This window comes from Loxodonta africana, chromosome 4 (assembly GCF_030014295.1).
Source record: "Loxodonta africana isolate mLoxAfr1 chromosome 4, mLoxAfr1.hap2, whole genome shotgun sequence".
NCBI classification, from domain to species: Eukaryota; Metazoa; Chordata; class Mammalia; order Proboscidea; family Elephantidae; genus Loxodonta; species Loxodonta africana.
The window spans coordinates 26183465-26198772 of record NC_087345.1 but is presented as its reverse complement, the minus strand read 5'-3'; positions in this window follow the sequence as shown (position 1 = coordinate 26198772).

Below are 15308 nucleotides of genomic sequence, written 5' to 3'. Positions count from 1 at the left end.
ACTGGCTGGTCACTGGCTGGGATCCTCCAACCCAAAGATGGGAAGGTGGGACCCCTCAGAAGGGAGGAGAGTCAATGGGCCTGAGTCAGTAATAACAGAGAAGGGCTAACGGCAGCCCTGAGATTTGCTAATGCTACTAAGCTAGAGGAGAAAGGGCTGTTTTACCCACTGAGTACCACAAGCAAAGGGCCTAGTGTTTACTACTGTTTACAAAGATGTTCGAAGCCTTGGGGAAAAAAAGCTTCCAAATATGAGGGAAAAAAAGAGAGTAAAATTGGTGCTGTTAGGTGCCGTCGAGTTGGTTACAACTCATCGCGACCCTATGTACAACAGAACGAAACACTGCCCGGTCCTGTGCCATCCTCACAATTCTTGTTACGCTAGACCCGTTGTTGTAGCCACTGTGTTAATCCATCTTGTTGAAGGTCTTCCTCTTTTTTTGCTGACCCTCTGCTTTACCAAGCATGATGTCCTCCAGGGACTGATCCCTTCTAATAGCATGTCCAAAGTATGTGAGACAAAGTCTCACCATCCTTGCTTCTAAAGAGCATTCTGGTTGTACTTCTTCCAAGACAGATTTGTTAGTTCTTCTGGCAGTCCAAAAAAGGCATCAGTTCTTCTTCTGTCTTCCTTACTCATTGTCCGGATTTCGCATGCATATGAGGTGATTGAAAACACTATGGTTTGGGTCAGGTGCACCTTAGTATTCAAGGGGACATCTTTGCTTTTCAACTCTTCAACGGTAAAATTACAATGAACAAATCTTTAAATGCCCACATAATATTATTTCAACCAATCAAACGCAACTGGATCCAATTCCCATGTGTTAGTAAACAAATTATATTTAACATGGGAAGGGAATGCGTCTCCAAGTCCAGAGTGATGTGGGCTGGCAGCCCTGGAAGTCTGAGTGCATAGGGGAAGGAAACTGTTAAAATGGCCCTGAGAGGAAATGCAGAGCAGAGGCGTTAGAGATGGGAGCGGAGGGCGAGGAGAAAGAAAGAATTGTACGTCAAAGGCCCTTAAGAACCTCCAGAACTGGTGTCATACCCATTGATTGGGTGAGAAAAATGAGGTACAGAGTCCTTCTCGATCACTTGCCCAAGCTCACATGGTTTGTAAGCAGAACAGGCCACTCTAAAGCCAGAGAGAAAGTGTGCCCCCTGGTGTCCAGCCATGTGAACAGCAGGCTGCCCCTTTCACCTGATGGCCATGATCAGTTACTTATTAGTGAAGCAGAACTCTGGGCTTGAGTGAATAAGGCCAGAGAGCTAAAAAGTTATAGGGTTTGCAAATCAGGGGGGAAAGAAACACAGTTTAGCAGATAAACAAGTTGCCAGTCTAGTTGATTCTGACCCATGGTGACCCCATGTGTATCAGAGCAGAACTGTGCTCCATAAAGTTTTCAGTGACTGATTTTTTGGAAGTAGATTGCCAGGCCTTTCTTCCAAGGTACCTCTGGATGGACAAAAGCACATTAACTGTTTGCACTACCCAGGGACTACCCCACCCATGGCAAAAAAAAAAAAAAAACTGAACAAAACCCGTTGTCATGGAGCCAGTTTCGGCTCTGGGCAACATTATGTGTTAAAGAGTAGAACTGCTCCATTGGGTTTTCTTGGCCATAGTCTTCACAGAAGCAGATCACCAGGTCTTTCTTCCGTGGCTGGGTGAGTTCAAACTTTAAACTTTTAGGTTAGTAGTGAGCACAAACCATTTGTGCCACCCAGGGACCTTGGCAGCAGCCTCCAAATGTCAGTTGTCAGGAACTGGTAAAAATCAGGTTCCTCAGCCCCAGGCCAGGCAGTCTATTGGTCTGGGAAGGGAGAGGGCCCGCATTGTGAAAACTCTCCCAAGTGACTGAGCCGGTTTGGGTCTGAGCCAACATGAAGTGTGGCTCAAAGCCCCCGTGGAGGCCCTAATGTGTGAGGGTGAACCAAGGTTGAGGGTGGGCCAGCAGGAGGGAGACCTGAAGAAAAGACCTGCCTACTAAGGGCCAGGGAATAACAGGCCTCTCCACCTCTGGCCCTCACCATCCACACAGAACCCACACAGGCCTTGGTACCTGACAACCTCGCAGTGTCTCTTTCCATTTCAGAACCCTTTCAGGCGATAGCTGTGGTGGCTGTTAGCAGGAGTAAATCAGCCTTCCCACCCAGCCCTGGCATGGAGACAGCCCATTAGAAAAGGATTTGGGGGGACCAGTCCCTCCTCTAATAGTGATTGGCTCCCTCACAGACACCTCCCTTACCTGGCTCCCTCTCAGCTGCAGTGAATTTGAGCTAATAGTTAGTGAAATGCATTTCTCAAGGTGAAGCTGGGAGACAGGAAAATGATGAGGAATGGAATTGCTTTGCTCCTGTGTGGCCCCCGCAGCTGAACGATTGCTTAGTTTTACATTTCTCTTTTGGATTCCGGTGGCACTTTGCTGGGGCGCATATTCAGGCCCATTAATCAAAGGAAGGGAAGAAACGGCCATCAGCCACTGAGGAGGGCTGGGCCTGCCAGAGCTCATCCTGGTGGGTGTGGAGTCTGGAGCTCCAGGAGACTGGGGCGGGAGGGGCGGGGCACCCCACTGCCACAGGCAGGATTTCAAGAGCTGTGCTCTGTAAGTGCGTAGTGTCCTGTCACAAACTCTGGGAGGCAGTGGTGATTCAGCAGTAGAATTCTCACCTTCCACCTGGGAGGCCCAGGTTTGATTCCTGGCCAATGCACCTCACGTGCAGCCACCACCCACCTGTCAGTAAAGGTTTATGTATTGCTGTGATGCTGAACAGGTCTCAGTGGCGCTTCCAGACAAAAACAGACCAAGAAGAAAGGCCTGGTAATCTACCTCCGAAAATCAGCCAGTGAAAACCCTATGGATCACAATAGTCTGATCCACTGGGGATGGCACAGGATTGGGTAGCATTTCGTTCTGGTATGGATGAGGCCTGGAAACCCTGGTGGCGTAGTGGTTAAGTGCTGCTAACCAAAGGGCCGGCAGTTCGAATCCACCAGACGCTCCTTGGAAACTCTATGGGGCAGTTCTACCCTGTCCTATAGGGTCACTATGAGTCGGAATCGACTCAGCGGCACTGGGTTTGGTTTGGTTTTCGGTTATGCATGAGGCTGCCATGAGTCAGGGTTAACTCTGTGGTAGCTAACAACAGCATAAACTCTGCTCTCTCCTGAGCCCCTGAAATAATAAAAGCTCCCACTCTGTCACACACCCTTGTAGGCACTTTCATGCACCATCCCTTTCAGTCCCAATGAACCCTGGAGGAGGACATTATCGCCCCATTTTTGAGAAAGACCTCAGGGTGGTAGTCCTGTGTAGCACATCCATAGAACGTGGGCTTGCCCTGCTAGGGAGGTCACCCAGCATCCTGCAGCCCCTGACTGTCGTGGGATGCCCACAAGAAAATCACTTCACTGATCATGCCTCCCAGGTGGGGCCCATCCAGGGGGGCGAGAGGTCTCAAAACCTGGGAACAAACAGCTGGGACAGACCTTCTGAGCCAGATTGTAGAGGTCAGGGTGGCAAAAGGCTATCTAACTACTGAGAACCAGCCTGTGAATTTTCTAGAAAGTAACTTAGAAATATGTATAAATAGCTTTAGAACATTCATGCCAGTGCATAAAAACAATGTTCTACATCCTACTTTGATGAGTAGCATCTGGGGTCTTAAAAGCTTGCAAGCAGCCATCTAAGATACAACTAGTGGTCTCTTTCTGTCCAGAGTAAAGGGGAGCGAAGAAAACCAAAGACTCAAGGGAGCAATTAGTCCAAAGAACTAATGGACCACATGCACCATAGCCTCCATGACCCCAAGACCAGAAGACCTAGATGGTGCCCAGCTACCACTACCAACCGCTCCAACTGAGATCACAATAGAGGGTCCCAGACAGAATGGGAGAAAATTGTAGGACAAAAAAATCAAATTCATAAAAAAAGACCAGACTTACTGGCCTGATAGAGACTGGAGGAACCCCTAAGACTGTGGCCCTAAGATACTTCTCCGACTTGGAACTTCTGCCATTCCCGGAAACCGGCTTTCAGCCAAGTGATAGACAGACCTATAAAATAAACAATAACACCCAAAAAGAACGTGCTCCATAGAACAATTATACGAGACCCAGAGGGCAACACTGCCCAAAAGTAGAGAAAAGAAAGCAGGAAGGGGTAGGAAAAACAGATGAAAGGAAAGGGAGGAGCCCAGGGTAGAAACGAGGCAGAGTGTTGACACAGTGTAGGGATTGCAACCAATGTCATGGAACACTTTGTGTACAATTAGTTGAATGGGAAACTAATTTCCTCTGTAAATTTTCACCTAAAACACAATAAAATATTAAAAACATTGATATCCTTCAACCTAGTAATTGCACATTAAAAAATTTATCTTAATGAACTACTATAGGTTTTAGTTAAAGATTGCTGTGTAAGGATGTTCATCACAGTGTTATTTATACTCAAAAAAATTGAAAACAATTGAGATATGCAACCATAGGAGGAAGATTGTCCAAATGATTGTGCAGACCTGATTGTTGTTCCCTGGTATCTTTTTTTTCCTTTTTATTTTTGCTAATAGAACACCCCTCCCCTTGCACACACACACACATTTCAGCAATGCACTTGCACATCCCATGTTCCTTGTGCCCTTGTGACTAAGTTTTCGCTAATGAAATAGAAGTGGAAGTGATTTGTTCAACTTCCACATCACTTTCTTATAAAGAAATTGCTTGCTCACACTTAACCCTAGCATGTGACTATCCTGACATCCACTCTGAGGGGCTGAGGAGCCAGCAGATGAAAACAACAAGCAGCAAGACAGAAGGAAAAAAGGTCCCTGGATGACCCATGCCCTGGAGCACCCTGTCCACCTCCCTTCTGTAGAAGAGAAAGAAATGTGTATCTTATTTGAACTCTCTTTGAAGATGCAGCACTTTTGGGTCCTGATGTAGCAGCTTAGCCTGTATTGTAACTACTCTTGTGGTTAGCTGCTGTTGAGTTGGCCCCCAACTCATGGCGTCCCCATGCGCAGAAGAACGAAACACCGCCTGGTCCTGTGCCATCCTCATGATCAGCTGATCAGCTGTGGATCAGACCTTTGTGATCCATACAGCTTTCACTGGCTGACTTTCAAAAGTAGATTGCAGCCCTTTCTTCCTAGTCTGTCTTAATCTGAAAGCTCCACTGAAACCTGTTCAGCATCATAGTAACACGCAAGCCGCCCCTGCAGACAGGTAGGTGGTGGCTTTGCATGAGGTGTGTCTTAGTTATCCACCCATACCCATACCCATACCCATTGCCATCAAGTCAATTCTGACTCTTAGAGACCCTATGGGACAGAGTAGAACAGCCCCATAGGGCTTCCAAGGGGTGCCCGGTGGATTCGAACTGCAGACCTTTTTGGTTAGCAGCCATAGCTGCTGTCAAGTTGGCACCTGACTCAATGACCCCATGCACAATAGAGCAAAACACTTAGTTATCTAGTGCTGCTATAACAGAAACTCAAGTGAATGGCTTTAACAAAGGGAAATTTACTCTCTCACAGTCTAGGAGGCTACAGGTCCAAATGCAGGGTGCCAGCTCCAGCGGAAGGCTTTCTCTCTCTGTTGGCTCTGAAGGAAGGTCCTTGTAATCAATCTTCCCCAGTCAAGGAGCTTTTCAGTGCAGTGACCCTGGGTCCAAAGGACGTGCTATCCTCCTGGCTCTTGTTTCTTGGTGGTATGAGGTCCCCCGTCTCTCTGTTGGCTTCTCTCTTTTATATCTCAAAAGAGATTGATTTAAGATAAAATCTCACCTTGTGGATTGAGTCCTGCCTCATTAAGATAACTGCCCCTAATCCCACCTCATTAACATCGCAGAGATAGGATTTACAACGCACAGGAAAATCACCTCAGATGACAAAATGGTGGACAATTACACAATATCAGGAATCAAGGCCAGCCAAATGGATAAACGGTTCAATCCATAACAAGGTGCCCTGGCCAGGAATCAAACCTGGGTCTCCTGCATGAAAGGTGAGAACTCTACCACTGAACCACCACTGAACCACTCTAACTAACATAGTCATTTAAATCTTTTTCAGAACATATTTAATGAGAAAAAGCTTATAAAGTATAAAAAAAACTGAGTATAGCTCAGTTAAAAAAAAAAGCAGGATATAAAAACTCTATAGATGTAAACTGAACACGCAAGAACCACACATTTTTCTGTGATGTGGCCTCGACCTTCTCAAAGCTTACTGTGAGGTCCACACATTTATTTGAAGGCAGCGCCTGGGGCTTGGAGTTTAGTCTCCTTGTGAGTATCTCTCTGTATAAAATGCTCAGGTACATATCCTTCATGTTCAGTTGGACATGAGAATCACATGATCCCTCCCCCTCATGAATGAGCACCCCCTGATCACGTGAAAATCAAGCCTGTTACTATGTAAAGTACAACCAGAATGCTCCTAAGAAGCAAGGATGGCGAGACTGTGTGTTACATACCTTGGACATGTCAGGAGGGATCAGTCCCTGGAGAAGGGTATCATGCATGGTAAAGTCAAAGGTCAGCGAAAAAGAGGAAGCCCCTCAACGAGATGGATTGACCCAGTGGCTACAACAATAAGCTCAAGCACAACAACGACTGGGCATGGCGCAGGGCCAGGCAGTGTTTCGTCCTGCTGTGTATAGGGTCGCTATGAGTTGGAAGGAAAACCTGATGGCGTAGTGCTTACGTGCTACGGCTGCTAACTAAAAAGGTCGGCAGTTCGAATCCACCAGGCACTCCTTGGAAACTCTATGGGAGCAGTTCTACTCTGTCCTGTAGTGTCACTAAGAGTCAGAATTGACTCCACGGCAATGGGTTTTTTGAGTCAGAATGGACTCAATGGGAGCTAACAACAACAGCACCACTATGTAAATTACTATCAGGTGACACGTACACAGTGACTGTTTATGACAAGTGCATGCATTTCTGAGCATATTTTTATTTGACCCTAGTTTTAATCACCTCCTATTCACCTTGTTAGAGCACTGGTGGAGCAGTTGTTAAAAGCTCGTCTGCTAACCAAAAGGTCAGCCATTGGAATTCACCAGCTGCTCCTTGGAAACCCTATGGGGGAGCTCTCCTCTGTCCTATAGGGTGCTAACTCAGAATCGACTTGATGGCAATGAGAGTTTTTTTTTTATTGTTGTTATTATTCACCTTGCTGGTGAGAGCCGAATTCTAGCCCCAGGGTTATAGGGATGCCGAACACATGACACCTGACACTGGGCAGATGAGGTTGGTAGAAGTTTATTAGATTCATATACTCACAGCCTGGAGAAGGAGGATGCCACACGCCATGCAGAGCCATAGGTGTGGCACTTGAGAATGTAGTGAACAGCCAGGGACTGTTGGAGGCACACTTTGTAGTATTAAGAGGGTGAGGTGTCCTCTGGTTCCCACAGGAGGATGTGATTGGTTTGTTTGAATAATTCTGTAGACTGGCAAAGAACTGAAACCTGCCACTCTGAGATAAGAAGGAATTGCTCCTGGGCCCCTTGATAAGAAGAGTTGTTTGGCTCAGGTACCTTATCCTCTGGAGCAGAGTTGGGTGGGGGGTTGGGGGAATGGGAATTGGAGGGTGGGGAGGTCTTGTGGTTAGGCCATTCATGGCCCTCCCAATTTTACCAGATGTCAAGACAGCACATAAAAAAACCAAGCACATTGCTGTCAAGTCGATTCCGACTCATAGTGACCCTATAGGACAGAGTAGAATTGCCACATGGGGTTTCCAAAGAGCAGCTGGTGGATTTGAACAGCCAGCCTTTTGGTTAGCAGCTGTAGCTCTTAACCACTGCACCAGGGTTCCCAGCACATAATATTGGGCCTTAATTTTAGGTCTTAGGCCACAACCCTTTTGAAATCAAACTTCTTCTGTGCAATGGTGAACATACCCCACCTCTTCTGAATTTAACATGACTCCTAAAACTGTTTATGAGAATCGTATGTGCTTCTGAGTTACAAGGGCAAAATTTTTTTTTTTTGAGATGGCTTTTTTTTTTTTTAATTATTGTACTTTAGATGAAGGTTTATAGAACAAATGAGCATCTCATTAAACAATTAGTACACACATCATTTTGTGACATCATTTACCAAACTAACAATGTGTCAACACTTTCCCCTCCTTGACTAATACAGCTTTCCTGTTCCCTCCTGCCTTCTAGCCCTTGCCCCTGGGCTGGTGTACCCTTTTAGTCTCATTTTGTTTTATAGGCCTGTGCAATCTTTGGCTGAAGGGTGAACCTCGGGAGCAACTTCATTACTGAGCTAAAAGAGTGTCCAGGGACCATACTCTCGGGTTTTCTCCAGTCTCTGTCAGGCCAGTAAGTCTGGTCTTTTCTTGTGAGTTAGAATTTTGTTCTACATTTTTCTCCAGCTCTGTCCAGGACCCCCTATTGTGATCCCTGTCAGAGCAGTCAGTGGTGGTAGCTGGGCACCATCTAGTTGTACTGGACTCAGTCTGGTAGAGGCCATGGTAGTTAGTGGTCCATTAGTCCATTGGATTAATCTTTCTCTTGTTTCTTTTTCTTCATTCTCCCTTGCTCCAGACAGGGTGAGACCAGTGGAGTATTTCAGATGGCCCCTCACAAGCTTTTAAGACCCCAGACACTACTCACCAAAGTAGAAAGTAGACATTTTCTTTATAAACTATGCTGTGCCAATTAAGCTAGATGTTCCCTGAGATCATGGTTGCCACAGTATAAGGGCAAATTTTGAAAGTTTGCATGTATCTCCTGAAATCTGAATTTAGTTAAATATGACAGTAGGTTGCTATCTTTAAACTTTGTTCATTAAATTCGTAAGGTGTTGTATCTGAGAAGAAGGAGATCATTAGTTGTATTTATAATGAAATTCATTAGTGCATAAATAAAATGAATTAATATTTTATTCATAACCACGAAGCTCTGCTAGGCAGACCAGCACTGTGCTGGGGGTAGTGAGCTTTGATTCATTCCTCCACTTCTGCTGCTTCTCTGGTCCTGTATGCACACACACACTGTACCCACAAGCACTTTTGCATACATGTCTGAACACACATACACAGGTGCTTCTCACACAGCAGGAGGAAGGACAGAGTCCAGGCAACACTTTCTTTCTGGAAGCAAATCCACACTAGGCATGATCTAAACAAACCTCCAGCACTTGGATGTAACCATAGAGACTCAGAGCCCAGACGTTCACTCCAGATGTTCTGTAGGAGTCGAGAAGTATCAGGTCCTGCCTACAGATGCCTGGGATGGCTGGGAGCCTTCTTAGGAAGGGTCCCTGCCCTCTATCTGGGCCCTCTTTTCTTCCCAGGAGAGGAGGCCTCTGAGGGGCATTGCTCTTCAGCAGGAGGCCTGACTCTAAACAAAGCACCTTTCCTCCCTGGTCAGGAGGGTGGGAGTGGACACTTTGCTCCCCCTTGCAGAGTGTAGAGCTGGGAGCAGACTTGTGGGTCTCACAGCTTCCCTATGTGTGTCATTGCATGCCTTGTTCACAACTTTTGTCATGTCTATGTATTTACTTAACATACTTAATTTATTTTATTGGACTTTAGATGAAGGTTTACAGAACAAACTAGTTTCTCATTGATCAGTTTGTACACATACTGTTTTATGACATTGGTTAACAACCCCATGACGTGTCAGTACTTTCCCTTCTCAACCTTGGGTTCCCTATTACCAGCTTTCCTGTCCCCTCCTGCCTTCTAGTCCTTGCCTCTGGGCTGGTGTGCCCTTTTAGTCTCGTTTTGTTTTATGGGCCTGTCCAATCTTTGACTGAAGGGTGAACCTCAGGAGTGACTCCATTACTGGGCTAAAAGGGTGTCCAGGGGCTATACTCTCGGGGTTTCTTTGGTCTCTGTCAGGCCAGTAAGCCTGGTCTTTCTTTTTGAGTTAGAATTTTGTTCTACATTTTTCTCCAGCTCTGTCCAGGACCCTCTGTTGTGATCCCTGTCAGAGCAGACAGTAGTGGTAGCTGGGCACCATGTTTTTTTACTGGACTCAGTCTGGTGGAGGCCATGGTAGATGTGGTCCATTAGTCCTTTGGACTAATCTTTCTCTTGTATCTTTAGTTTTCTTCATTATTCCTCACTCCCAAAGGGGTGAGACCAATGGAGTATCCTAAATTGCTGCTCACAGGCTTTTAAGACCCCAGACGCCACTCACCAAAGTAGAATGTAGAACATTTTCTTTATAAACTATGTTATGCCAGTTGAGCTAGATGTTCCCCAAGACCGTGGTCCCCACAGCCCTCAGCCCAGCAATTCGGTCCCTCAGGGGTATTTATTTAACATACTTTAAAATGATTCCCCTACTTGTAAATGTAAGCATGTTTATTTGAAAAGGAAATCATATATCAAAACCACCAGTATCATTTTCCATAAATAAAGATTAATCCTAAGAATAAATACAAAACTACATATTCATATATGCTTGCATATGGACAAGATATTTCTAGAAAGGCACATAGAAAATGCATAGTGATTACCTATGGAGAGAAAAACCGGTGGCTGGAGACAAGGACTGGGGGCCAGGGGTGACTTTCAGTGACTATTCCTATATATTCCCATTGATACTTTTTGCTTGTGGATTGAAATAAAATTTTGAAAACAATAAAATAAAAATAAAGCATTGGCTTTCCGTTCTGGCTATCTGCTGTTGCCTACTGGAGATCCGAAGCCTGAGGCTTCTCTCTGATAAAGAGGATTAGGAAGCATAGGGAGACTTTCTCTTTGAAGCCCTTTCCCACTCTGTGATGGTGTTATTCAGGCTGTCCCCTTTTCCACATTGACTCGTCCTCTCCCCAGGACCCTACATCCTAGCCCTGACTTTCAGTTTCGCCCACAGCTGCCAGCATTGCCTCAGGAACCGAGCAGACTCCAGGAAGCTGGAGTTGAAAGCAGCCTTAGAGGGCTCCAACCTGGATATTCCTGATTTGGCTCTGCATCCTTGGAGGTGCCTCGTGAAACCCCTGCAACTTTATGCAGAATTGTACGCTCGTGTATATTTCTCAGGGAGATAGTGTGTAGCTTCCATCAGATTTTTCAAGCACCTGTGATGTCTAAAAGGTCATTGGTTCATTGAAAAGTCACTAATTTCACCAACTAAACCAATTTCTAACATTTGTTATTGCTAAATAGTAAAATTCCAGTATGAAGCAGGGATGAAGACAGACAAAATGTGTAGTAGTCCCTCTAGAGTGCAGACTTTTCATTAAATGCCACCTGAACTCCCATGCTGGTTAATTTTATGTGTCAACTTGGCTAGGCTATGGCACCCAGGTGTTTGGTAAAACACTAGCCTATAGGCTGTTATAAAGTAGTTGCATGTGATTAAACCAGTTGGCCTGAAGTAAAGCAGGTTGTTGTGTTTTCTTTAGGTGCTGTTGAGCAGAGCCTGACTTATAACGACTCTATATAGCAGGGTAGAACTGTCTCATAGAATTTTCTAGGCTGTAGTCTTTATGAAATAGATTGCCTCATGTTTCTCCTGCAGAGCCATTGGGGGAATTTAAACTGCCAACTTTCAGGTAACAGCTGAGTGCTTAACTGTTGCGCCACCAGATTGCCTTCCATAATGTGGGTGGGTCTCAGTCAATCAGTTGAAGGTCTTAAGAACAAAAAGGGAGTTTCCCTAGGGTGTGTTCTGCCTCCAAATTATAAATAGACACTTTTTCAGAACACTCTTACTCTTCACTCTTAATAGCCAGCCACCCACAATCTTGTGAGCCGCTTCTTTGAAGTAAAAATAAATAAATAAATTATATATATATATATATATATATATATATATATATATATATATATATCTCACTAGTCTGTTTCTCTAGAGAACCCTGACAGAGGCGGTTGGCCACTCTAGATGTAGCTTAAATTTAACAGTCATCTTTACATTACACTGTGGAAAGATTCTAAGATGAATTCCAGGTGTTAAGGCTCCTGGCAGGGTTGAAGTCTTGTCTAGAGAGCTGGCCTGGAGACCTGAATGAAAGATGACCATGGTAGGGCCTTTGAAGAGCCCATGTCTGTGAAAATGTGAGCAAAAGAGGCAGCCCAGAGGGGAGGGGAAGCAAGGAAGTTTTGTGGCAGCATCTCACTGGCCTTCAGGGTAGAGATCTTCCACCCTGCCCCGTGGGTTGTGTTCTGGTCTAGGGAGAGAAGGACCCCAAGCCGAGAAGCTATTCGTGAAGAGCTTCTGCCTGGGTCCTCTGTGGCTTGAACCAAGGAGGGCATTAAAAAGCTACAACCCTGGTGCTCAGCAGGTCCTTCCCAAGTATGATGGAGAAGGTCGTGTGTTAACTTGGCCGGGCCGTGAATCTCAGTGGTTTGGCAGTTATGCAATGATGTCGTTGGGCACTTATATAATGATGTGGCCATCCTCCATGATGTGATCTGATGTGATCACCCAATCAGTTGTAAGGGAAGTTTCCTTGGGAGTGTGGCCTGTGTCCAATATATATATGGACATTCTGGCAAAGCTCACTTGCTTGTTTGGGATCCTATAATCTGGGTCATCATTATCTGACCTCTGGTTCTTGGGACTCAAGCCAATTGCCCGCCATCTTACCTGCTGATCTTGGGTTTGTCAGCCCCTACAGCCCATGGCCTAGTGTCCTGCGGTCTAAACCCTTGATGTTGGATTTGTCAGCCTCTACAGTCTGTGAGCCAGCAGCTTGCTGTCTGACCTGCCAATCCTGGGTTCTTCAGCTTCTGCAGCTATATGAGTCAGGAGAAGCCTCCAGCCTGATACCTGACCTATGGACTTGGGACTTGCCAGCCTCTACAACCAGGTGAGCCATTTCCTTGAAATAGATAAACCTCTCTCTATGTATATACACATATATATAAAAACCAAACCCTGCTGTCGAATCAAAACTGCCTCATAGCATTTCCAAGGAGTGGCTGGTGGATTTGAACTTGCAAGATTTTGCTAAGCAGCCGAGCTCTTAAGCACTGCGCCACTAGGGTTCATATAAATATATATATATATACAGACACACTTCACTGGTTTTTTCCTCTAGAGAACCCAGCCTAAGACACCATACTGCAAAGCATTTGAGTATCACAGCAGTTCTCCCTCAGAATTTTCTTTTAAAGCGTTGATCATGCTGGGATTATTCGAGGAATGTCTTTCTCCCCACCAGACCAGAAGATCCAAGATGATTGGGTCTACATTCTCTGGAGAGGTGAAGAGAATTGTGGAGAGCCTGAAGCCCAGAATCTGGTTTGAATCTAGGATCTGTCACCTACCAGCTGTGTGACCTTGAAAAAAAAAGCTTCTCAGTGCCTCAATTTCCTCCTCCACAAAATGGAAACAGTAGTAATATCTACCTCAGAGGGTTGTTATGTGGGCTCGATGAAATCATATTTATAAAGTGCTGAACACAGGCCTGTATGAACTAGTTGCCAGTGAGTCAATTCTGACTTGTGGTGACCCCATGTGTGTCAGGATAGAGCTGTGCTCCACAGAGTTTTCAATGGCCGATTTTTCAGAAGTGGATCTCCAGCCTTTCTTCCAAGGAGCCTTAGGATGGATTCAAACCACCAACGTTTCAGTTAGTAGCCAAGTGTTTACCTATTTGTGCCACCCAGAGACTCCTATTGGCCTGTACTAAGTGTTTGATAAATGTAAACTGCTATTATTATTATCATTATTCATCTCTGTACTACCAACACCTAGTTCAAAAACTAAATCAGAAGAGGAGAAAAACATGGCTGCTGTCAGGAGAACATGTCAATTTCCAGAGCTAGATGCAGAGATTAGGCGTTCATTTGAATTAGCAGAAAGGAGAAAGAGCCAGTGAAACCATCTGGTCATCTGCTGATTCATTCATTCAAAGACCATCCTCAAGAACCTACTATGTCCAGGCTCTGTCCTAGACTTGAGGGTTATGTCTGTGAATAAGACAGACAGGTTCCCTGTCCGCATGGATTTTGCAGTCTAATGGGGGAAACCAGTTGCCATAGAATTGATTCTAACTCATAATGACCCATGTGTCAGAGTAGAACTTCTCCATAGGGTTTTCAATATCTGTGATTTTTCAGAAGTAGATTTCCAGGCCTTTCTTCAGAAGTGCCTCTGGGTGGATTTGAGCCACCAACCTTTCAGTTAGTAGCTGAGCATTTAACTCTTTGCACCACTCAGGCACCCCTAACCAATTGCCATTGAGTCAACTCCAACTCATGGTGACCCCATGTGCTAAACAAATAATTGCATAAATAATAATTTAATTACAATTTTAATAAGTGATACAAATATTATACAAATGACTTAAGAGTATTAGGGTACTTTAACAGGGGAACCACTATAGCCTGGGGGTTGCAGGCACAGGGAAGTGGGGACAGTCATCCAGAAAGCCCCTCTGCACAGGCTGGAGGCAGGAGAGGTTCGATTAGAGAAGACTTGATGGTTGACCTGGCATGGATGAGAGCACGTGAGTATTTACTCAGGCAGATGGACGCTAAAGGTCAAAACGTCCTCTTTGGTCACAGAGTGATTGTTTGTTTTCTCTGCCATCACATAGCAAGGTGGCGGCCAGGACCCAGAAGTACCAGTAGCTGCACTCAAGTATACCTGTAAGGTCGGAAGGAAAACCTTGTTGAGTTTTCCTGAAACCAGACTTAAAGAACACATCCTAAAGCTTCCAACAGCTAAGACAGTTTACTCTTCTCTTTCTGTATCCAAAGCCCCAACCGGTTAATGCCTAATGATTAATTAAGACAGAGAGCACTATTGCTGCACACAAACAATTGAACCATTGACCCAAGAAAACACATTAACGGCTTGAATGAAGCCCTAGTCACTTGTGGTCAGATTTTTCAGCTACATGGAATTTATGCCAGGCCTGTGGAAACAGTTGTGGAATAATGGGGAGAGGCCAGGAAGAGGCATCAGAAAACTTCAGTTTAAGTCCTGTTGATTAGCAGTGAGAACTTGAACAAGACACTCAGTGTCTCTGGGTCTCAATTTCCTCCTGAATGATGGAGATAAGAACACTCAAGTGCGTTGTTTAGGAGCCTTTTTCTGGCTGCAAGTAACAAACACCCACTAACAAGGGCCTAAGCAAATAGATGTTTATTTTTCTCACATAAGGATAAGTCCCAAGACAGGTGGTTGTCGCCATTAGAGAAGCAGCTCAGTGATATCAGGGTTCTGAGCCCACTTTTTTGCAATTCTCTTGGTCTTTCCCTCATGGTCACAAAATGGCTGCTGCAGCTTCAGGCATCAATCAGGTCACTACTCAAGGCATAAGAAGAGGGGGGAAGGTGCAATTGCTTCTTTACCTTTTATACAGCCCAGCCATGCCC